Source organism: Nicotiana tabacum, chromosome 4 (genome assembly GCF_000715075.1).
Source record: "Nicotiana tabacum cultivar K326 chromosome 4, ASM71507v2, whole genome shotgun sequence".
In the NCBI taxonomy this organism is placed as follows: Eukaryota; Viridiplantae; Streptophyta; class Magnoliopsida; order Solanales; family Solanaceae; genus Nicotiana; species Nicotiana tabacum.
The window spans coordinates 140,088,018-140,113,473 of record NC_134083.1 but is presented as its reverse complement, the minus strand read 5'-3'; the positions used below and the strand labels follow the sequence as shown (position 1 = coordinate 140,113,473).

General features: G+C 41.3%; 1 non-coding gene across 1 annotated transcript; it reads left to right on the top strand.

Moving 5' to 3' along the window:
• The first annotated feature begins 4,818 nt into the window (after positions 1-4,818).
• LOC142180432 (small nucleolar RNA R71) lies at positions 4,819-4,923 on the top strand. The gene has a single exon (XR_012709057.1). It is a non-coding gene; the product is annotated as a small nucleolar RNA R71 (small nucleolar RNA).
• The last annotated feature ends 20,533 nt before the right edge of the window (positions 4,924-25,456 follow it).

Sequence of the window (25,456 nt, the reverse complement as noted above, 5' to 3'; positions counted from 1 at the left end):
GTAAAGATGGGTTGCCTCCCAACAAGCGCCTGATTTAACGTCGCAGCACGACGCAGAATCTCGCTTACTCATCAGCAAGTACAACCTTGGTCTTCTCACGATCAATTATTCCTCCCCAATAATGCTTTACTATGTGTCCATTCACCAAAAAAAAATTCTTTCACCATTCAAAGCTCGCAGCTCAATTGCACCATAAGGAGTGACTCTCACTACCTCAAACGGGACCATCTCGATTTTAACTTCCCAGGAAATGGCTTTAGTCTAGAATTTAACAATAATACATGTTGGCCTGGTTCGAAGTGACGCGGTTTGATATGCTTGTCATGCCATCTTTTTGTCTTTTCTTTGTAAAGCTTAGCATTTTCATAAGAGTGCAGCCTGAACTCATCTGAACTCATTCAACTGCAAGACTCTTTTCTCGCCCACGGCTTCAAGGTCCATATTTTACTTCTTAATGGCCCAATATGCTTTGTGTTCAAGTTCAACAGGCAAGTGACATGCCTTCCCATAAACTAACCTATACGGCGACGCCCCAATTGGCGTTTTGTATGCAGTTCTATATGCCCACAAGGCATCATCTAACTTTGTAGCCCAATCTTTTCTATTAACACTCACCGTCTTTTCAAAGATTTGCTTTATTTCTCTATTAGATACCTCAGCTTGTCCACTTGTTTGAGGATGATATGACATTGCAACTCTATGGCGGACTCCATATTTAGATAGAAGGTTATTAAACAACCGATTGCAAAACTGTGTCCCTTCATCACTAATCAAAGCACGTGGAGTCCCGAAAATCGAAAATTGTTCTTTTTCACAAATGCGGCTACCACCATGGCATCATTCGTTGGCAATGTGATCGCCTCTACCCATTTTGACACGTAGTCAACTGCTAGCAAAATGTATTTGTTTCCTCTGGACAATGGGAATAGTCCCATAAAATCTATCCCCCACACATCAAAATTCTCGACCTCCGGGATGTTTTTCAAAGGCATTTCATGCCTCTTTGTGATTGTTCCTGTTCTCTGACACTGGTCACACTTCTTAACAAATGCATGGGCATACTTGAATAATGTTGGCCAAAATAAACCGGATTATAATACCTTTGCAGTTGTTCTATCGCCTCCATGATGGCCCCCATAGGGTGATGCATGACAATCATATAACACTAGTTCGACCTTCTTTTCAGGTATGCATCACCTCATCATTTGGTCAGCACACTGCTTGTACAAATATGGCTCATCCCAATAGTAGAAGTTCACATCATGTAGAAACCTCTTTCTAGCTTCAGATTCAATTTCAGGTGGAAGTTCCTCGCTCACCAGATAATTCACATAGTTCGCGTACCATGGGGGAGGGTCTTGGGTGATAACAAAAGTTGCTCATCAGGAAATACTTCTTTAATTTGGTCACCCTCCTCCACGTGGTCGTGATTTTCCAGCCTTGATAGATGGTCAGCTATTTGGTTATCTGCGCCCTTTCGATCTCGTATTTCCACATCAAATTCCTGCAAACTCAGCGCATCAATCTAGCCTTAGATTCCTTCTTTGTAAATAGATACCTTATTGTTGCATAATCGGTATGGACTATGACTTTTGTTCCCACTAAGTATGCCGGAAATTTCTCAAATGCCCACACCATAGCTAACAACTCCTTTTCAGTGGTGGTGTAATTCAGCTACGCATCATCAAGAGTCTTACTCGCATAGTAGATGGAATAAAATATTTTGTCCTTCCTCTGGCCTAGCACTGCCCCAATAGCATGGTCACTTGCATCACACATAAACTCAAATGGTAAGTACCAATCTGGTGCGGCAATAATAGGGGCAACCACCAGCTTCTTTTTGAGCTCTTAAAATGCTTTCAGGCAGGCGCCGTCAAAATTGAAAGTCACATCTTTTTCAAGCAACATGCACAAAGGAGTAGCAATTTTAGAAAAATCTTTAATAAAGCGTCGATAGAATCCCGCGTGTCCCAAGAAACTCCGGACACCCTTCACAGAAATGGGTGGAAGTAATTTTTCAATCGCCTCCACCTTCGCCTTATCAACTTCAATGCCGCTCCTAGACACTCTGTGACCTAACATGATGCATTCCTGCACCATAAAATGGCACTTTTTCCAATTCAATACCAGATTTGTTTCTTCACAACGGGCCAACACCTTGCTCAAATTCTTCAAACAATCATCATAAGAAGACACAAAGACTGAAAAATCATCCATAAAAACTTCCACAAATTTTTCCACCATATCAGTGAAAATAACCATCATGCATCGCTGGAAAGTAGCTAGTGCATTACAAAGACCAAACCGCATTCGCTTGAAGGCGAAAGTGCCATAAGGACAAGTAAATGTGGTCTTCTCCTGATCATCTGAGCATATAACGATCTGGTTGTACCCCAAATAACCATCAAGGAAGCAATAATAATCATGCCCCGCCAATCTGTCCAACATTTGGTCAATGAATGGAAACAGGAAGTGGTCCTTGCGGGTTGCTTTGTTGAGCTTTCTGTAATCAATGCAAACTCTCCACCCCTTCACAGTGCGAGTAGGAATTAGCTCATTTTTTTCATTCTCAACCACAATCATCCCTCCCTTTTTAGGCACACATTGTACTGGGCTTACCCAGCTGCTGTCACAGATGGGAAAGATGATACCAGCATCGAGCCACTTAATTACTTTCTTTTTCACGACTTCTTTCATGATAGGATTCAATCTCCTCTGCTGCTCAACACTGGGGTGGTGTCCATCTTCCATAAAGATTTTATGCATGCAAAATGATGGACTAATTCCTTTGATGTCAACAATTATCCACCCTATAGCCTTTTTATGCTCGCGAAGTACTCTGAGCAATTTTTCTTCTTGTACATTAGTCAGCCTGGATGAGATAATTACTGGCAATGTTTCAGAGTTCCCCAAATAAGCGTAGCATAGATGTGCTGGAAGGGGCTTTAATTCTAGCTTTGGAACTTCCTCAATAAATGGCTTAGGAAGGGTCAGAGTAACAAGCCTGCCCAACTCCACAAACTTCCCAACCCATGGACATAATTTCATGATGTATATCAAGTACTTGTTCAATTTCGCCCATCATCTTATCTTTAATGTCTTTTTCATTCCCAATCAAAGCTCCTTCAAGAGGATCTATGGGGCTCATATAAGGCACCAATGACATTGCATTGCTTTCCACTACATAAATCATGGATAGCTCTTCATAGTGGGCTGGCAATCTGAGTGCTTTGTACACATTAAATACCTCCACTTGATCACCTACTCTCATCATCATCTTTCATTCGCATACATCAATAATAGCTCGGCCTGTGGATAATAATGGATGCCCCAAAATAAATGGGACTTCCTGATCAGGCTCGTAGTCCAAGATAATGAAATCAGCAGGGAAAATAAAAGACCCAACTTGAACTAACACATCTTCAATCACTCCTTCCGTATGAGCAAGGGAGCGATCAGCCAACTGTAAGATTACCGTTGTTGGGTGCGGCTCACCCAAACCCAACTGTCTGAACACAGATAACGGCATCAGATTGATGCTCACTCCAAGATCACACAAAGCTTGCCCGACTGTATGCTTACCAATCGAGATTTGGATAGTGAAAATACCTGGATCCTCCAATTTCTGAGGTAGCTTGCTTTGGATTCTAGAGCTACATTCCTTAGTGAGTGCCACAGTCTCGAATTCAGTTAGCTTCCTTTTATTTTCCACTATGTCCTTGATGTCTTTTGCATATTTGGGCACTTCTTGCGGGATGTCTACCAGTGGAATATTTATTTGCACTTGCTTCAAAATATCAAGAAATTGTTTATACGCGGCATTATCCTTCACTTTCTGCAATCTTTGAGGGAACGAAGGTGGTGGTCTCGCAACTAATGGTGGGGGTTGCTTAGCCACCGCCTCTTCATCTGGCTTTTCAGACTCCTTTTATTTTTCTGATTCTGACTCTATAGTGGCCGACTTCTCATTAAAGGTCACTTGTTTTCTCTTTTCCGACTAGACTTCTTCTAATTATCTCACATTCTGTAATAAAATAGAATTAATAGATGCCTTAAGATTAGCCTCAGTGTCACTTGGAAGAGCTCCAACTGGTCGAGTATTTTGGGCACTGGCAAGTTGTCCCATTTGGCACTCCAAATTTCTCACTGATGCGGCTTGGGCCTGCTGGTCAACCATCACTTCTTTATCATCTCTGCGATGTGGGCTTGTTGGCCAGCCATCAATTTATTCATCATTTCCTCAACGTGATTTGTTGAGTTTTCCTGTTGTTAAGCCTGAGGTGGTCTATATTGTTATTGAGGTGATTGTGGTTGGTATTGATTTTGAGCACCTTGATTTCCACCCCAAGAGAAGTTTGGATGGTTTCTCCAGTTGGGATTGTAAGTGTTCCCATATTGGTTTGTCTGGCCCCTATTTGCATTACCCACAAAGAAGACAGACTCTGGATTAACTGGCCATAAGTCGCTCGTGTGAACCTCTCCACATACTTCACAAAACACTTGAACTTGTTGCACTGGTTGATCTTGTTGATTGTTAATAACCAAGGTCATCTGATTGACTTGGTTGGTCAGCTTAGAAATATGCACTGATAATGCAGAGACGACATCTAACTCGAGAACCCCTGCAGATTTTTGCACTGTGTGTCTGTCCATTTCTCCTTGCCAATCCGGATTGCTTTTGGAGAATTTGTTTAATAATTCATATATCTCGTCAAAGCTTTTCTCAAACACTTGACCTCCAACTGCAGCATCTACTACAATTTTTGTCTCAGGATGTAGCCCTTATATGAAAGTGTGAGCTAACACTTCGTTTGTCTGATTATGATGAGGACAATCTTTGAGCAGCCCCTTGAACCTCTCCCAAGTGGAATATAGAGACTCCCCCGCTTTCTGTTTGAAGGCGACTATCTCACTTCTGATCTTTGCAGCTTTGCCTGAAGGGAAGAACCTTACCAGAAATTTCCTTGCCAGATCATTCCATGATGAAATAGAATTAGCTGGTTCTGCCTTCGGCCATCGCTTTGCTTCGCCCAATAGAGAGAATGGGAAAAGTGTGAGCCTCACATAGTCTGGAGTGTCCCCGTTAGTGATGTAAGTATCACTAATCTCCAAGACGTTCAGGATATGCTGTTGTGGATCCTCGTGTGGAAGACCCATAAACTGCCCATTCGCATGAAGTAGTTGGATCATGCTTTGTTTCAGCTCAAAGTGCCTAGTGATTCTGGGCAAAATAATGTTAGAGGTGACATTAGCAATGCTGGGCATCGCCACTTCCTGAAAAGCCATGTGTTGCTCCTCTGCCATGTTCACATGAAATTAAACAAGTGCCTGAAGATTATTTGTATCCCTTGCTTCCCTCAACCTCCTATGAAATGTTCTCTTAGGTTCGTGGTCAAAGCCTTTAAGTTTGTCCTGGCTTTTGACCCTGCGCATTCAATCGAAGTTCCTGAGATCAGAGCAACAATCAAGTAACGTTAGACTTGACGAAATAAACAATTAAAGCAAAAACTAGAAAGTAGTTGATATTCAAGTCCCCGGCAACGACGCCAAAAACTTGTTGCTCCCAAACGTACACGTAAGTATACGTGGTCGTACAAGTAATAAAATTATAAGTCGAGTGTCAAACCCACAGAGACTTGTATCAAGTACCCACTAAAATCACCAAGATTGTTATTTAGTCAAGTCAAAATCGAGTTCAAGAATGTGATTATACTAAACTATGATTCTAAGTAGTAACTAAATTATCAAGTAACAAAATAATTGTGGTGTATTCAGTAGAGACAAATATTCCAGGGTTGTGATCGATTCACCACTCCTATTGTGTTCTAGAACTCTCCCTTTCATACAATTCACTCATGATTGCTAATTAATCGAACAATTGCTCTCATATCCTTCTCCCGAAGTACTACTCGCCTATTCAAAATAGATTAACGTCTATATTACTATGAAATCAATCTATCAAGAATGCATTAAGATTATGATATTTAATTAAGCACGGTGACTATGTATATTCATATCCTAACCCATAAATTCCTCCTCCCCCCAAGAGTTAAGATCATGCTCTCTTCAATTCTTCTCTAATCTAAACATGGCTTTCCCAAGCATAGCATAGATAGTAAATAGAACCTAACTGCTGGCCAGACAATTAAGTAATTAATCACTGAATTGAATAAACAATCATATATTAGTGAATTGTAATAAAGGTTAAGTCAGCATAAAACAACAATATTCATGGCTAAATCACAACCCCAGAACTATGGGTTTTAGCCACTCATGTTCGTGGTAACAATTTTCCAAGTATTTTGCATAAATAAATTACAAGGAAAAGATAAAGGGATGAAGAACTCTATGATTTTCTCCTCCAAAAGCTGTCCACGTGATGTTCTTGCCTCCGGCTGCCAAACTCCCGAAAAATGGTGTTTGATGACTATTTATATGTGTAGGGAAGAGACCTAGACAAAATAACCAAGTCTAAAACCAAATAGGAGACAAAGTAGGCTTTAAAAATCCGGAACACGCTCGCCACGGGCCTCGCCTTGCGAGGCAAAATGCACAGTCCACCTCGCTTTCAGCCCGTGCGACGCAAGATTTGCCGCGCGCCTCCTCCTCGTGTTAGCCCTAGCGGCGCAAGCTCAGTAGCGAGCAACAAGGCTCACGTCGCCTGATCAATAGAGAGCAACAAGGCTTGCGTAGCCTGACTGCTGCTTCGTTTCAATTCTGTTGCTTTGCTTAACTTTTGCCTTTCGCGTTTTTGTTTCTTTCTTTTCCAAAATCCTTTGCATTGTTTTTTTGTCCTCTTGTGATTTATCTTCAATCCTTGTCTCAATTATTCCTTCTTCATCAATAATTTTCTTATTATTATATAATCATAAGCCCATTATTTTAGTTCATGAATCACACTTTAAATATTTACTTTGCTCCAATTTCATCTCCAATATACCTACACATAAAATAGACTCAATTAAGCACAAATATAGTATAGTTTAGCATTCAAACACCTAAAATGTAAGGTAAGTAATGCACTAAAAATAAGGAATTATAGTCAAACATCAACAACTCATTAATTTACGTGTCCAGCCATACTAGTTTCACTCAACTCCAACTCAAAATCAATGCTTAAAACCTGAAAATTCACTTTATGAAACTTTAGACAAAAAACCCCAATTTTCTCTTTAAAATTCATAATTCAATTACCAAAAACGAAGATAGATTCATGAAATATAATCAAAACCGAGTATTGAATACTTACCTTAATCCTTGTGATGAAATTTACCTCCAAAATCGCTCAAATCTGAGCTCCCTAACTCAAAATGTGAATAAAATAGCCAAGCCCTCGATATATATATCTTCTGCCCAGGCATCGTCGCATCTGCAACACACTTAGCCGCTTTTGCGACCAAAATTTCGCTTCTACGGAGAAGCACTGGATAAATGGCCCTCGCACCTGTGGAAAAACATCTGCTCCTGTGATATCACATGTGCGACACTCAAATACGCATCTGCGCAAACGTCTGCTCCTGCGCTCACGATCTCGCTTCTGCGCGCACGCAGGTGCGCTACAAATTTCGCTTTTGTGGAGGTAGCCCAACTCAGCCTTCATCGCAGATGAGACCATACTTCCGCTTTTGCGACCACCGCACCTGTGCAAAACCAGCCGCAGGTGCGATCACACCCTATCCTGCTAAAAACCAGCCCTAACCAAAATTTCCAAAATGATCTGAATCATGTCCGAAGCTTTCCCGAGCCTCTCGGGACTCCGTTTGAATATACCAAAATGTCCCATATCATAACACGTACTTACTTGAGGCCTCAAATCACACGTAACAACATCGAAATGATGAATCGCACCTCAAATCAAATTCAATGAACTTTGAATCTTTCAACTTCCAGAACTCGTGCCGAAATATATCAAATCAATCCGGAATGAGATCAAACTTGCACACAAGTCCCAAATGACATAATGAAGCTATTCAAATTCTCATAACCACAATCCAAACCCGACATCATCAAAGTCAACTCCCGGTCAAACTTATGCACTTTTCAAACCTTCAAATTTTCAACTTTCGCCAATTACTGGTGAAACCTTCTAGAAATTTCCAAATGCAAATCCAGGCATACGCCCGAGTCTAAAATCACCATCCGGACCTAACGGAACCATCAAAACTCCGAACCGAGGTCAAATATTAAAAAGTCAAACTTGGTCAACTCTTCCAACTTAAAGCTTCAATCATGAAATTCATTCTTCCAAATCGATTCCGAATAACCTGAAAATCAAAACCGGCGATTCACACAAGTCATAATACATCATACGGAACTACTCCTACCCAAACTATCTAGCTAAGTGCAAATTACTCAAAAAGACTGATCGGATCGTTACATTTTATTACTTATATTAGTTTGCCACTAAACTCATAGGGAAAAGGAGTTTTTAGTTTTCCATCTCACTGTGTCACGACCCAAAATCCCCATCTTCGGGACCGTGATGGCGCCTAATATTTCACTTGCTAGGTAAGCCAATGTTAGAATAATTTAAATCATTTTTAATAATTTATTTTAATTAAATAATAGAGAACCAACAAACGGAATAATATCTGAATTTAAATGTGCAAACCAAAAATAATACGATGTCTAAATACCATTCCAGAACTGGAGTCACAAGTGCACAAGCTTTTAGAATAATACAAACAAGGGTCTAAATAAAAATAAAGTTGTCTGAAAGAAAGCACACATATAAAATAAAGTAGAAGGGGACTTCAGAGTTGCGAACGACGTGCAGCTATACCTCAAGTCTCCACTGATAGCTGAATCTGAGCAAAATCTACAGTACGCCGCTGGGACCAACTCCAGTATCTGCACAAGAAATGCAGAGTGTAGTATGAGTACAACCGATCCCATGTACTCTATAAGTGCCGAGCCTAAAATAATAATAATAATAATAATAATAATAATAATAATAATAATAATAATAATAATAATAATAATAATAATAATAATAATAATAATAATAATAATAATAATAATAATAATAATAATAATAATAATAATAATAATAATAATAATAATAATAATAATAATAATAATAATAATAATAATAATAATAATAATAATAATAATAATAATAATAATAATAATAATAATAATAATAATAATAATAATAATAATAATAATAATTCAGCACTCATAATTCTTCAATTAATTTCCGTTGCTGCATGCAACCCGCTCCAACAATATAAACTTAGAATAAAATCGGTTGCGGCGTGCAACCCGATCCAACAATATAATCTTTCAATTTAATTATGTTGCTGCGTGCAACCCACTCCAACAATATAAACTTTTAATAATTATGTTGCGGCGTGCAACCCGCTCCAACAATATAAACTTTAAAATAAAATTCGTTCCGGCGTGCAACCCGCTCCAACAATATAAACTTTAAAATAAAATTTATTGCAGCGTGCAACCCGATCCAATAATATAATTTAACAATTCTTAAATGTAAAAATATTCCAATAAATATCACATTAAATAGGAAATTATTAGGCAACAAGGCATAAATTGATTATGATTTATTTGGGAAACACGTAATGACAAGTAGCAATTAATTGTGAAAATCAGGGAGAAAATAGGCAATTGAATATATAATATGTTAAATGTCAATTAGCAATTAACACACATAAGTCAAATAAGTATGTAGCAATTATAGCATGAATTCAAGACATAATATAGGACAAGGAATATGAGAGAAATAATTAATACAATAATTAATTCATAATTTAAATAATTTATGATTTTCAGATAAACATGCAAACACTCAATTTGACGACGTATAAGCACTCGTCACCTCGCCTATATGTCGTTACACATGAAATTCAAGTAACGAATAATTCAAGGGTTCTATTCCCTCAAGTCAAAGTTAACCACGACACTTACCTCGCTTCGCAACCAAATTCAAGATTCCAAAATACCTTTGCCTCGCGAATTAGTGTCTGAAAGCTTCAAATCTAGTCACAAACAATTCAATATACTCAACACGAATCGTAGGAATTAATTCCATATGAAATTACTAATTTTCCGAATTAAAATCCGAAATTCATCTAAAAGTTTACAGTAGGCCCCACATCTCGAATCTCGAAAAAACTCACCAAATCCGAACACCCATTCCGATACGAGTACAACCATATAAAATTTCGATGTCAAATGGACCTTCAAATCTTAAATTTCACTTTTTGGAAAGTTTTACAAAAATTCCAATTTTTTCCATCTAAATCCGAAATAAATGATGAATATAGACATGGATTTATGAAATATAATCACTATATGATAAAGAACACTTACCCAGTTCGAAATCATGAAAAAACCCCTTTGAAATTGCCCCTAGGCCGAGCTCTAATGGAGGATTTGTGAAAAATGGGGAAAATCACGTTTTTGGTCTGTTTTAATCACTGGGCGTCAGGCCTTCTTCGTGTTCTCGAACTGCAGCAGCCTAAGTGGCCTTTGCATTTGCGAGTACTCCCATGCATTCGCGAAGGCTTCTCCCCCCTAGCCTTTGCGTTCGCAAGACAATGCTCGTGTTCGCGTAGAAGATACCATGATCCCCCTTCCTAGGTCCATAAAGCTTCACGTTCGCGAGTAGCTGGTCGCATTCGCGAAGGGTAAGGCCCCCCATTGCTCCGCGTTCGCTACCTAGGTGTCGCGTTTGTGATGAAGAAAATTACCCTATCCCAAACTCCTCTTCGCGTTCGCAAAGCACATAACACCAAAAACCGGCAGAAGTTCTAAAACCAGATTTTTTCAAAGAACTAAGATCCGTAGGCTATCCAAAACTCACCCGAGTCCTCGGGGCTCCAAACCAAATATGTACATAAGTCCAAAGACCTCATACAAACTCTCTCGCGTGATCAAAACATCAATTTAATGCCTAGAACTATGAATGGGACACCAAATCAATTGAAATTTTCAATGAAATTCTAGAATTTCTATTTTAACAGCCGGACGTCCGAATCACGTCAAACCAACTCTATTTCTCACCAAATTTGGTAGACATGTCATAAATATAGTAATGAACCTATACCGGGTTTCGGAACCAAAATACGGACCCGATATCAATATAGTCAAAGATTGGTCAATTCTTTAAAGTCGTTAAACCTTTAAACTTCAAAATTTCGACAACAAGCGATAACTCGAGATAGGGACCTCCGAATTCGATTCCGGGTAAACGAGCAAGTCCAAATGATGATACGGACTCACCGGGATCATCAAAACACGGATCCGGGTCTGTTTGCTAAAAATATTGATCGTAGTCAACTCAAATGGATTTTTAAAGCAAAATTTCATATTTTATCAATTTTTAATATATATAAGCCTTCCCAAAAAAACGTCCGGACTGCGCATGCAAATTGAGGAATGCCTAAAGAAGCTATTGGGGGATTCAAAACAAAGAATTAAGGTTTAAAACTCTAGATGACATGTCCGGTCATCACATTCTCCACCTCTAAAATAATCGTTCGTCCTCGAATGGACATAGAAAAGTACCTGGGCTGGTGAAAAGGTGTGGGTATCTACTCCACATGTCCGACTTGGACTACCAAGTAGCTGCCTCGACGGGCTGACCTCTCCACTGCACTCGAACTGAAGGATAATTCTTAGACCTCAACGGTCGAACCTGCCGGGCTAGAATAGCCACCAGCTCCTCCTCATAAGTCAAATCCTTGTCCAATTGGACTGAGGTGAAGTCTAACACATGGGAAGAATCATCGTGATACTTCCGGAGTATGGACACATAAAACACCGGATGAATTGCTGATAAACTAGGTGGTAATTCAAGCATGTAGACTACTTCACCCACCTTTTCAAGAATTTCAAAGGGTCCAATATACCTAGGGTTCAACTTGCCCTTCTTTTCGAATCTCATTACACCTTTCATAGGTGAAACCCGGAGCAATACTCTTTCTCCTTTCATGAATATAGTTCACAAAATTTACGGTCGGCATAACTCTTTTTCCTAGACTGAGCTATGCGAAGTCGATCCTGAATAATCTTGACCTTATCCAAGGCATCCTTTACCAAATTGGTACCCAACAACCGAGCCTCTCCTAGTTCAAACCAGCCAACTGGTGAACGACACCGTCTCCCCTATAATGCTTTATTTGGAGCTATCTGAATGCTCGACTGGTAGTTGTTATTATAGGCAAACTCCGCAAGTGGAAATAACTGATCCCAAGTACCTCCAAAGTCTATAACACAAGGGTGAATCATATCTTCCAATATCTGAATAGTGCACTCTGACTGTCCGTCTGTCTGTGGGGAAATGATATACTCAACTCAACCCGCGTGCCTAACTCACGCTGTACAGCCCTCCAGAAGTGCAAGGTAAACTGTGTACCTCAATCAGAAATGATAAACACAGGCACACCGTGAAGGCGGACAATCTCGCGGATGTAAATCTCAACTAACCGCTCTGGAGAATAAGTAACTGCCACTGGAATGAAATATGCTGACTTGGTCAACTTGTCCACAATGACCCATACTGCATCGAAGTTCCTTTGAGTTCGTAGGAGCCCAACAAAAAAATCCATAGTGATACGCTCCCAATTCCACTCAGGAATTTCTAACTTCTGGAGCAAACCACTAGGTCTCTGATACTCGTACTTGACTTGCTGACAATTTAGACACCGAGCTACGTATGCAATTATATCCTTCTTCATTCTCCTCCACCAATAATGTTGCAGCAAATATTGATATATTTTAGCAGCACCTGGATGAATAGAATACCGGGAACTGTGTGCCTCTACAAGAATTAATTCACGAAGCCCATCCACATTAGGCACACAAATACGATCCTGCATCCGCAGAACTCCATCTTCCCCTACAGCAACCTGTTTGGCACCACTGTGTCGTATCGTGTCCTTAAGGACAAGAAAATGAGGATCACTATACTGTCGCTCTCTGATACGCTCATACAAAGAAGACCGAGCGACTGTGCAAGCTAGAACTCGACTGGGTTCTGAAACATCTAACCTCACGAACTGATTAGCCAAAGTCTGAACATCTGCAACTAATGGTCTCTCACTAATCGGAATATACGCAAGGCTGCCCATACTCACAGCCTTTCTACTCAAAGCATCAGCCACCACATTAGCCTTTCCAGGATGATACAAAATGGTGATATCATAGTCTTTCAACAACTCCAACCATCTTCTCTGCCTCAAATTGAGATCTTTTTGTTTGAACAGATATTGTAGGCTATGATGATCAGTAAATACCTCACATGGGACACTGTAAAGGTAATGCCTCCAAATCTTCAGAGCATGAACAATGGCTACCAATTCTAAGTCATGAACAGGATAATTATTCTCGTGAACATTCAACTGCTATGACGCATAAGCAATCACCCTGCCATCTTGCATCAATACTACACCAAGCCCAACACGAGATGCATCATAATACACCGTATAAGATCTTAAACCTGTGGGAAATACCAACACTGGCGCCGTAGTCAAAGCAATCTTGAGCTTCTAAAAGCTCAACTCATATTCGCCTGACCATCTGAATGGGGCACCCTTCTGGGTCAATTTGGTTAATGGAGATGCTATAGAAGCAAATCCCTCCACAAACCGACGATAATAACTTGCCAGACCCAGGAAACTCCGGATCTCTGTAGCTGAAGTAGGTCTAGGCCAATTTTGAACTGCTTTAATCTTCTTAGGATCCACCTGTGTGCCTTCTGTCGATACAACATGCCCCAAAAAGGCAACTGAGTCTAACCAAAATTCTCATTTTAAAAATTTGGCATATAACTGATTATTCTTCAAAGTCTAAAGCACAATTCGAAGATGTTGCTCATGCTCCTCTCGACTGCTGAAGTAAATCAAGATATCATCAATGAATACAACCACAAAAGAATCTAAATAGGGTTTAAATACCCGGTTCATTAAATCCATAAATGTTGCTGAGGCATTTGTCAGCCCAAATAACATCACTAGGAATTCATAATGCCCATACCAAGTCCGAAAAGCTATATTAGGGACATCAGATGCCCTAATCTTCAACTGATGGTAATCATACCTCAAGTCAATTTTTGAAAACACCTTGGCACCCTGAAGCTGATCGAATAAGTCATCAATTCTTGGTAACGGATACTTGTTCTTGATAGTGACCTTGTTCAACTGCCGATAATCTATACACACTCTCATCTACCCATCTTTCTTCTTCACGAACAACACGGGCGCATCCCAGGGCGAGACACTAGGTCTAATGAAGAACTTATCAAGCAATTCTTGTAATTGTTCTTTTAATTCCTTCAACTCCGGCAGGGCCATACGGTATGGTGGAATAGAAATGGGCTGGGTGTCTGGAGCCAAATCAATATAGAAGTCAATATCTCTGTCGGGTGGCATCCCCACCAAATCTGCAGGAAATACATCTGGAAACTCACGAACAATTGGAACTGAATCCATAGAAGGAACATTCGCGCTAGAATCGCGAATATGAGCCAAATAAGCTAGACAGCCCTTCTCGACCATACGTCGAGCCTTCATATAAGAGATAAACCTGCTGGTAGAATGGCCAAGAGTCTCTTTCCACTCTAGTCGAGGTAACCCCGGCATGGCTAAGGTCACCGTTTTGGCGTGACAATCCAATATAGCATGATAAGGTGACAGCCAAAATCTACCATGTTAAGAAGTAGAAGATCCACGCTATAGACATGATCTACTACAACAAAGTCTCCCACCGGTGTGGACACACACACAGAAGCACTCAGAGAATCGTGGGGCACAACCAGATATGAAGCAAAATAGGAGGACACATAGGAATAGGTAGATCCTGGATCAAATAGAACTGAAGCATCTCTATGGCAAATTGGAACAATGCTTGTGATCACGGCATCGGATGACTCAGCCTCAGGCCTAGCTGGAAAAGCATAAAATCAGGGTTGGGCCCTACCACTCTGAATCGCGTCTCTGGGACGGCCTCTAACTGGTTGGCCTCCACCTCTAATGGACTGACCTCCATCTCTAATAGTTTGACCTCCACCTCTAGCTGCCTGACCCCTACCTCTAGTTGTTTGAGCAGGCGGTGAAGCAACCTGTGCCGGTATGATGGAACAAGAATCCTGTCGAGATCTGTTGCTCGACAACCTAGGGAAATACCTCCTGATGTGACCAATGTTCCCAAACTCATAACACTCATCCTGCTGTCGTGGCTGCTGAATCTGAAACTGACCCGAACGGGCCGGATAACCGTTGCAGTTGATCGGGTCCAAACCTACACCACTATAGAGTAGCTAGGATGGTCAATGCAGTTTTACCCAACAAGGTCAGGTTTGATTTCCACAGGGAGTTAATTTGGCTTAGAGTTAGGTATCTAACTAATCTAGATGTGCGTGTTGTTCCCAATTGCACTTCCAAATATTATTGCGATTGATTCTATTCTAATTTTATACTATTGTATGCTAAGTGTAAGCTAAGTACAATATTTTTTGTGAAAGTTTTCAAGTGTTAAAAGGGACTAGGGAAGTGACTTTCGCCTAGGTGAGTATCTAATGAGTATCAAGAATTTAGGACAAGCTTGTTATGATTGGGGTCATGATATAACCATCACACATAAGTGCTCAGTCTATACCTCTCGGTAGTTTGAGTGACTTTGCCCGATTTAGCTTTCTCAAGCCCAAATGGGTGTTCATACAATACAAGTAAAACTATCTCAAGTCGGGTATTACTATCTCTAGGTTTAACCCTTTAATTGGGGCTATCAATCTCTTGAGTTCACCCTAATTCCTTGTTAGCCTAATTTTCCTAGACTTAGTCCATCTTTCTCAAGAAGAGCCTAAGTCATAAAGGCATGAGTCAGTGTTTGCAACCACTAATTCTACAATTTTAGCATGAATTAGGCTAAATATCACTAACCCATAAATAATTAAGCCCTAAAATTCAAGACCCATTAAATAACCACACTAGGGTTGGGTCACAACCCTAGCTATGGTATCTAGCTACTCATAATAACAGTAGAAATCAAAGATAAAGATGAAATATAAGCCATAATATTAAAGTACAAGGTGAAAATCTAAAGTTTGAAGGTAAATCTACTCTAAAATTGTCCAAAAAGGGAAAAACCAGTCGTTCACGTGCTCTTCTAAACAAAACTTAACCTAAAATTGATAAAAGGATCTATTTATACTAGGCTAAAATTTTCGGACAAAAATGCCCCTATGGAGGATTCACGGACGCATAATTCTGACCGCATCCGCGCTTGAGCTTTCGCGGCCGCGTAATAATGAGCGCGGTCCGCATTTCTTCAATACTGGGCTTGGATTGAGCTTAGTTTTGCGGACCGCATAATTTCAACTGCGTCCGCGTGTGCTTCCATCGCGGCCACGTAATTTGGACGCGGACCGCATTTTTCAGTCCCGACTTGCAAGGTATTTGAACCTCAAGATACGCTCTCAGCAGAATTTCCTTCGCGTCCGCGTAATATCAATTCTCGTCCGCGTAATTTGGACGCGGTCAGCGGTGATTTTAGTACTCAAAGCAGGTTCTCTGAATCTACTTTTGCAGACCGCGTAATAGTGGCCGCCTCAGCGGTGGTCCTTTCACGGCCGCGCTTTTCTGCCGCTCTCAGCGCTCCAGTCTCAGCCTTGGATTCGTGCAGGTTTGACTCCTTCATGAGTTGATTATTGCTTCTTTGCCTCATTTTGACCAAACCCTACAAGCAAGCACATTAAGTTAGTTTTCGGGAATATCTTTACACATTTTTTACCCAAAACCTAAGCAAAAGAGAGTAAATAATAGGCTAAAACCCCTAGTTATTAACTCCCCCAAACTTAAGCTTTTGCTTGTCCTCAAACAAACAAGGTAATTCCCGCCTCGACAAGAAAAAGAAATAAAAATTTCAACAGTCCTACGGTGACTTCATCAAACATCAATTGGGACTAACAATTACCCTCAACACAAATGCATTATCAACAACATCATGCTATGACTTCCATAGTTCTAATGTGACACAAAGGCATCAAGAGTTGACTCAATTCATCAAGGAAGCTCGCTCTCTCATGTAGGTCATTGTGGATCCCAAACTCCTCCTCCTCTACTCCCCATGAGCAAATCTCACTTTATAGAATGTGACACTCAAAACAAGGATTGTAAAGAAGTGCGCTCATCACTCTCAAAAGAATGCCACAAGTCTGGCTCTAAGTACCATAAGCTTGCCCCTTATGTAAATCACTACTAATGCAAGCTCACTCAACTTGAAATCATATAGGGTTTTAGAGGGATGTAATTAAGGCTTTTTGGATCAAGGTAGGACACAATGAACTATGATGGTTTCATCTTTCCTTAAGCACTCCATTTTCTCATTTCGGTTCATACTTTCTTGACTCTTTGAGTCATTTTCTTCTTCCTCGGGGGAACTAGAGAGACACGTTGTCACTCTTTCTTGTTCATGACAATAATTTTTCTCCTTTTATCATCATTCCATGCCTTTCAACATTGTTTTCTTTGAATCCCTTCAACCTTTTCTTTCTTTTTGACACATTTCTTTTTAACTCTTCATCCTTTTCTTTGCCTTTTCTTTTCATCAATTCTTTTTGTTTTTTTGTAATTTTCATCACTTTAAAATTCCTCGTATCTCCCCCAAACTTATGTTTTGGCTAATTGCTCATCATGAATGCTAAGAAAAGATTGGGTGCCAAGAGAGGGTCATTATAAAAGGGATGAAGGCTTGTAATGTGGCTATTGAATGAAAAAGGCTTAGGCTCAAAGGGGTTGATTAGGGATATCATATTAGTGGGATATGGAAGCTTTCACAGTTCAAATGGGACCAAGAAGAGCCTACAATCACTTCTCAAGTCGAGCTACACTTAGAATTTTGCCTAGACAAACATTTAGGGCAAGTTCTAGACTTATTGGCACGGGACTTGGACTTGTAATTCAATACCTCACCTCTCAAGCTACTAGATCGTTACAGAGAATAGAGTCGAGGGCCCACAACAACCTCAGCTAAGATTGAAGATCACAGATGGCTCACAGAAACCACTTAATGATAGTTTTAGTCAACTCAAGAGTCTAAAGGTTACAACTAGAGCCAATATTGTCAACAAACTTGTCTCTAACCATGAGGTCGAAGGTAAATGTGTTAGTTCCAAGTGAAGCCTACTTGAGACACTTTTATTCATTGTTAGGAAGAGCCACCCGGTTCACACAACATCCACCTTTGGAAAGAACCGTGGCATTAAGAAAACCAAAGGCTTATTGATCACGTAGAAATATAAAAAGAGGCTATAAACTCAAAAAGAAGCTACTAAAGGAAATAAGAAGCTAGGCTATTAAGGAAAATTATAAAAGAATTTATAAAGTAAAATGCGGAAAGTAAAATGAATATGTACAATAGGGGAGTGAAATGAATATACACAAAATGGGGATGAATATATACATGGAATGGTAAAGTTATATACATACCAAAAGTGAAAAATAACGAAAATAAAAATAACGATAAGTAAAAATAAGAAAAAATAGTATCGTAATTATTACATGCCAGTCATCAAAGTTATCAAATCAAAACAAGACCACCCCCCCAAATAAAAGTTAGCATTGTCCTCAATGCTAAAAGTAAAAATAAGATCAGGGGAGGGATAAAGAGTAAAGAAAACTCCTTATGTGGTCTTTGTCTCAGCTTCATCAGGATCCTCTAACTGGATCTCCAAGTCCTCGGTCTGGGGTACCACAAATCTTCTCACCAGCTCTCTGTCAGCCTCCTGCTCTGATGCCTGTGTTGGTTGTGCTGCCAGTGCAGTCTCCTCCATAAGGAGGTCTAGAGGAATATCGTCGGTGGAAGTAAGTTTCTCCACCTCTTTCTTTAACAGCTCTTGATTCCTCTTCACCTTCTTGACCTGTTTTCCCATCTCCTTAATTACCTTTGCATGAGTACCCCAGAGTCTCCAGAATTTGCTTTTGGTTATCAAGGATCTTCTTCAATGAATCCTCCACTGACGGAAGCATCTGAAGCTATGCTGGAGCTACTTGTGCTGCGACTGCACTGGATAAGGCAGATAGCTTTGATGTAGCTACCTACATCCAGTTGTTGATGCTGGATAAAGTCTGATTAACCCACAGTGTAGTCTGAGGGTAAGCTGAGGAGGAAGGCACAGATAGTGGGGCAGATACAGATGGCCCTGAGGAAGGAGGTGGCATATCAGCAGATGAACCTTCGACTGTGGAAGGCTCGGACTCAATGGCCACTACCCTTAGCTCTTCAGACTGGCCAGCGGAGGTAGTGGCTTTGCCTTTGGACTTGAAATTGTCTGCTCCCTGAAGGCTGTACCAAGAGAAGGGTCTTTTCGGCTTCACCTTCGTGTCAAAGTGTCTTCCCTCAACCCCTTGGTCCTCTAGGTACATAGTGATGAAATTGGGGTAAGGGTAGGACATTTCTTCCTTCCCGGTTGCCTTAGATATGTTCTAGGCCATGAGGTTCCCCATATTTATTGGGTACCCCACAACGGTGGATGCTATGAAGATCGCCCGGGAGAGTGGAATGTCACTATCATGCAGGCACGGATCAAGGCGGCTGCAGACGAAGGTGCACCACCCTTTTGCTTCAAAGCTCAAAGTGTTTCTAGCAATATGGACCCCAGGTGTAAGCCAAGTCGGTGTTGACCCAGGGATGGCTATCACCTCTGCAAGCCATAGACGGGCTGCCTCATCTAATGCCACCTTCTCCAAGTACAGGGATTCGTTCACATCATCGAACCTGGCATATGTGTTCAGTGTCTTGCCATCAAATCTGATCTTCCGGTTCCGTACCTTAGTCACAAAGGTGCCCTTTTAAATGTGGGCGACATTGGTGTAGAATTCTTTGACTAAGTACTCATTGGCCTCTGGTAGCTTTCTAGCAAAGAATTTCTACCCCCTCTTTCATAAAATTGCTTCTTCACATTGGGACTGTGGGGTAGAAGATCTATTTTTATGAAATGTCGCTCAAGGGTAAGCGACCTTTGTGGCCACCATTCCCGAAATTTGTGGTAGGACTTCTCACTCACGAACCTATCTTGCCACACTAGCGGCTTCCTTGATATAATCAAACCTCCAACCTGGGTATCATCTCCTCTCCCGTCATCCGAGACATCTTCTTCATCATCAATATTAATTGGAGCTGTTGTTGAGGCCGGAGTTGCAGCAGGTGGGGAAGGTGGTGTGGAAGTCTCACTACCTCATCCTGAGCCATCAGACGACCAAGACAAGGAGGTAGATTCATTGATGAGGTGATGGGGCTATGATTGAGCCTCTTGTTGGTGTTGTGCAGCTTCCCCTTCAGAAATCTCCCGAGATGGGACATATTCACTAGTCTCAGAAGAGTCGGGAGTGGGTCTTCGGATGGTGTGTTTCTTGTCAATGACCCTTTTAGGTGCTAAGGGTGCAGTCTGTTTCCCTCTGCCCCGGCCTCGGGAGGATTCTCCCCTCCCTTGTGATTTTTCAGGACCGCCACGAGATCGCACCATTATCTGCATACATAATCAGTGAAAGCTCATTAGTATTGTGGTTCAATGAATCAGCAAATGAAATTATCATAGTGTTTCTCAAAGTAGGAGTCCGCTGACAGCGTAAAAAGGAGCGCGGCCATGGAAGGGTCAGCGCGGTCCATGTAAAATGGAGCGCGGCCGCGAAAGAGGTTGGACTCAGACTACCAACTCTCTGATCATGGTCTTCCACGGACCGCGTAATTTGGGACGCGGCCCCGAAAGATAAAGCATGGACTGCGTAGAAATGAACGCGGTCGTGAAATCAATTTGTTAATTCTCTGAAGATCATGAACGCGGTCTGTGAAATTATTGACGCTGCCGCGAAAGACCAAATGCGGACCGCGTAAAAATGAACGCGGCTGCGAAAGCAATTGTCAAACTCTCTGAAACTCATGAGCGCGGACCGCGTATTTTGGACGCGGCCACATAAGTTCAAACGCGTACCGCAGAAGAATCACCGCATCCGCGAACATGCAACCATACTCAGCTCTCGCAAATTAAAGAATGCGGACCGCATAAAATGGACTGCGGTCCGCGGAGTTCAAACAAGAACTGGCACTAGAACATTTAAAACCTAGGGTTTTCACTAAGTGCAAACAATAATGCAATTAACATGCATAGTTAATAACCCTATCCCCCATTAGGCATGTAAAGCAATTACCCACATGAATTTAAGCATCAATTAAGCATGATTTTGAGATTGTGGCATGTATTAAACCCTAACTAAAAAGAAAAATTAAAACTAGAATAAAAGAAAGTCAAAAGATAAAATTAATGTAAAGATTTGAGCATACCAGATGTGGATTTGTAGTAGGAAATTGCTTCTTGATTAATGAGATATGAAATTCAACGTGTAAGAAGGGGAAGATGAATAGTGGTCTATTTCAGTGAGAGTGTGGAGTTCAAAAAGTGTAAAAATCCTAAGGACTTCCTATTTATATCAACCCCAGAGGTCCTACTGACTTACCTGAGCGTGGTCCGCGGAATTCCACCGCGGTCCGCGCTCTTTTTACCTTTCAAAGAGCCTTTTCAGAAACAAGTCCGCTGAGAGCGGATTAATGGGCGCGGCCGCGTAAGATCAATGCGGACTGCGAAATTACGAACGCGGACGCGAATACAACTTCAGAGAGTTGATATTCTAGACTTTTCAAGTCTGCTTCCGTTGAAAATTTGCGCCCCAACAAAAAGCTCTTGCAGACCGTGTAATTTTGAGCGTGGTCCGCGCAATTCCCCATACTTAAACAAATATTTCCAGCAACAGTCTTGTACTGCACAAACAATTACAAAGCTCACAACTAGTTAGTTCAAAATAAAGCCTGATCTAAGAAGAAAATCAAAAAAGAAAGAAAAACACATGGGTTGCCTCCCAAGAAGCACCTGATTTAACGTCGCGGCACGACGCATGTTACCAACATCATTGGAAATTGATCAAGGCCACCACATGGCTGTCATCAAACTTGCCGAGGTAATGCTTCACTCGGTGCCCATTAACTCTGAAGATTTCACCATTTTTGTTTTTCAAGTCAAGAGCACCAAACGGAGTCACGTGCACCACCTCAAAAGGGCCACTCCATTTTGACTTGAGCTTTCCCGGAAACAGTCGTAACCGAGAGTTGAATAGAAGAACCAAGTCACCCTCCTTAAATTCTTTGTTCCGGGCATATTTGTCATGTAATTACTTCATCTTGTCCTTATACAAGGACGAGCTAGAATAGACATGAAATCGGAATTCATCAAGTTCATTGAGTTGCTCTACCCGGAGATTGGCTGTTATATCCCATTCAAGGTTTAACTTCTTGAGCGCCCACATGGCCTTGTGCTCTAACTCAACCAGAAGATGGCATGCTTTCCCAAATACCAACCGGTACGGAGACATACCAATTGGGGTCTTGTACGCAGTTCTATAAGCCCACAAAGCATCATCAAGTTTCCTTGACCAATCCGTTCGGTTTGCATTGACAGTTTTTGATAATATGCTCTTTATCTCCCTGTTGGAGACCTCAACTTGTCCACTAAACTAGGGATGAAAAGGGTTTGACACCTTATGATTGACACCAAACTTGGAAAATAAAGTGTCGAAGGCCTTGTTGCAGAAATGAGAACCCTCATCACTGATGATCACCCTAGGAGTGCCAAACCTTGTGAAGATATTTTTCTTTAAGAAAGTCACCACACTACGTGGCTCATTGTTGGGCAAAGCTACAGCTTCAACCCACTTGGAAACATAATCAACAGCAACCAGAATGTAAGTGTTACCACACGAACTCACAAAAGACTCCATGAAGTCTATGTCCCACACGTCAAAAATATCGATCTCAAGAATAGTGGTGAGAGGCATTTCATCTTTCTTGGAAATTCCACCAGCTCTTTGGCATTCATCACACCTCTTAACAAGCTCACTTGCATCTTTATACAGGGTAGGCCAATAAAATCCACAACTAAGAACCTTTGAAGCAGTTCTTGCCCCATCATGATGACCACCGTAGGGCGAGGAATGGCAAGCATCAAGAATATTCATTTGCTCCTCTTCCGGGACACATCTCCGGATCACACCATCATTGCAAATCTTGAAAAGATAGGGCTCGTCCCAATAATAATCCAAGTTGTCCCGTTTGAGTTTCTTCCTTTGGTTAGAAGAGAACTCACTCGGGACAATGCCAGTCACAAGAAAGTTAGCCATATCGGCGAACCAAGGCATACCATTCAAAGACACGGAGAGGAGTTGTTCATATGGGAATGAATCATTAATTTCGAGGTCATCGTGGGGCCTCGCCTCCTCTTCTAAGCCGGACAAGTGGTCCGCCACTTGATTATCACTTCCTTTTCTATCAATGATTTCAAGGTCAAACTCTTGAAGCAGAAGAACCCATCTCATCAACCTAGCCTTCGAGTCATTTTTGGTCATCAAGTAACGGAGTGTCGCGTCATCGGTGTGCAAAATCACTTTGGCACCCATGAGATATGGCTTGAACTTTTCCATGGCAAAGAAAATGGCTAGTAAATCTTTCTCAGTCACCGTATAATTGACTTGGGCGCCATTCATCATTTTTCTTGCATAATAGACCGGATGAAATATCTTGTTGACCCTTTGCCCTTAAACCGCTCCTACCGCAACGTCACTAGCATCGCCCATGAGCTCAAATGGTAAGCTCCAATTGGATGCGGTAATGATGGGAGTGGTTGTCAATTTATACTTGAGAAGCTCAAAAGCTTTCATGCAATCTTCATTGAACATAAACTTTGCATCCTTTTCTAGCAGCTTACACAAAGGTTTTACCACTTTTGAGAAATCCTTGATGAACCTTCGGTAGAACCCCGCGTGCCCAAGAAAGCTCCTAACTCCCTTGACGGAAGTAGGAGGAGGGAGATTTGAAATAACTTCAATCTTCGCTTTGTCCACTTCAATACCGTTCTTTGAGATCTTATGGCCGAGGACAATGCCCTCCTCGACCATAAAGTGGCATTTTTCCCAATTAAGCACTAGGTTAGTCTCTTCACACCGGGCCAACACTTTGTCAAGATTATCCAAGCATTCTTCAAATGAGTCCCCCACAACACTAAAATCATCAATGAACATTTCGAGGAAGTCCTCTACCATATCCGTAAATATTGCCATCATACACCGCTGAAAGGTAACCGGTGCATTACACAAACCAAACGGCATCCGTGAGAATGCAAATGTGCCATACGGACATGTGAAGGTGGTTTTCTCTTGGTCTTCCGGTGAAATGAGAATCTGGTTGTACCCTGAGTACCCATCCAAAAAGCAATAGTAGGCACGCCCGGCAAGTCTGTCCAACATTTGATCAAGAAAGGGCAATGGAAAGTGGTCTTTGCGGGTCACATTGTTCAGCTTTCTGTAGTCCATACATACCCTCCATCTGGTGATAGTACGAGTGGGATCAACTCCTTTTTCTCATTTGTGACCACAGTCATACCCCCCTTCTTCGGCACACATTGTACCGGTGAAGTCCATGAACTATTCGAAATAGGGTACACAACCCCTACATCAAGCCACTTGATAATTTCCTTCTTGACGACCTCTTGCATAGCCTCATTCAACCTCCTTTGATGTTCCACGGAGGGTTTGGCACCATCTTCTAGTATAATTTTGTGCATGCGAAAGGCGAGAATTATACCCCGAATGTTAGCCAAAGTCCATCCAATTGCCTTTTTCCTTCTTTGAAGCACCGTAAGGGTGGAGTCTACCTGCACGTTAGTTAGGCAAGTAGAAAGAATAACAGGTAATGTAGAAGAAGGGCCTAAGAATTCATACCTGAGGTGTGAAGGCAAAGTCTTCAACTCTAATTTTGGTGGCTCCTCGATTGAGGGCTTTGTTGGTGGAGTTTTCCGATTTTCCAAGCTCAAGGAAAGTTTACGGGGCCCATATGAGTAGGATCTCATTCCTTGCAATGCATTTGCATATTCAACCAAGCCTTCCTTTTCATCATCCTCATGGTTTAACAATACAACTTCCAAAGGGTCTTCCAGATTAATCATGGCACTTGTGTCATCAACTATCACCTCCGTCACAAGATCCACAAAAGAGCAAACTTCATTGCTATTTGGTTGCCTCATTAATTTGCACACGTGGAATACAACTTTTTCATCGCCCACTCGGAAGGTGACCTCCCTCGCTTCCACATCAACCAATGCCTTCCTTGTTGCTAGGAAAGGTCTCCCCAATATTAGAGGCACCTCATAGTCAACTTCGCAATCGAGAATCACAAAATCAGCAAGCAAAATAAACTTGTCGACCCGGACTAGAATATTATCAATAATACCGAGCGGCCTTTTCATTGTCCAATCCGCCATTTGTAATCTCATGGAAGTAGCTATTGGTTGCCCAATACCTAGTGTATTGAATACGGAATATGGCATCAAATTAATACTTGCTCCCAAATCACACAAGGCTTTTGCAAAATCGGCGCTACCAATGGTGCATGGAAT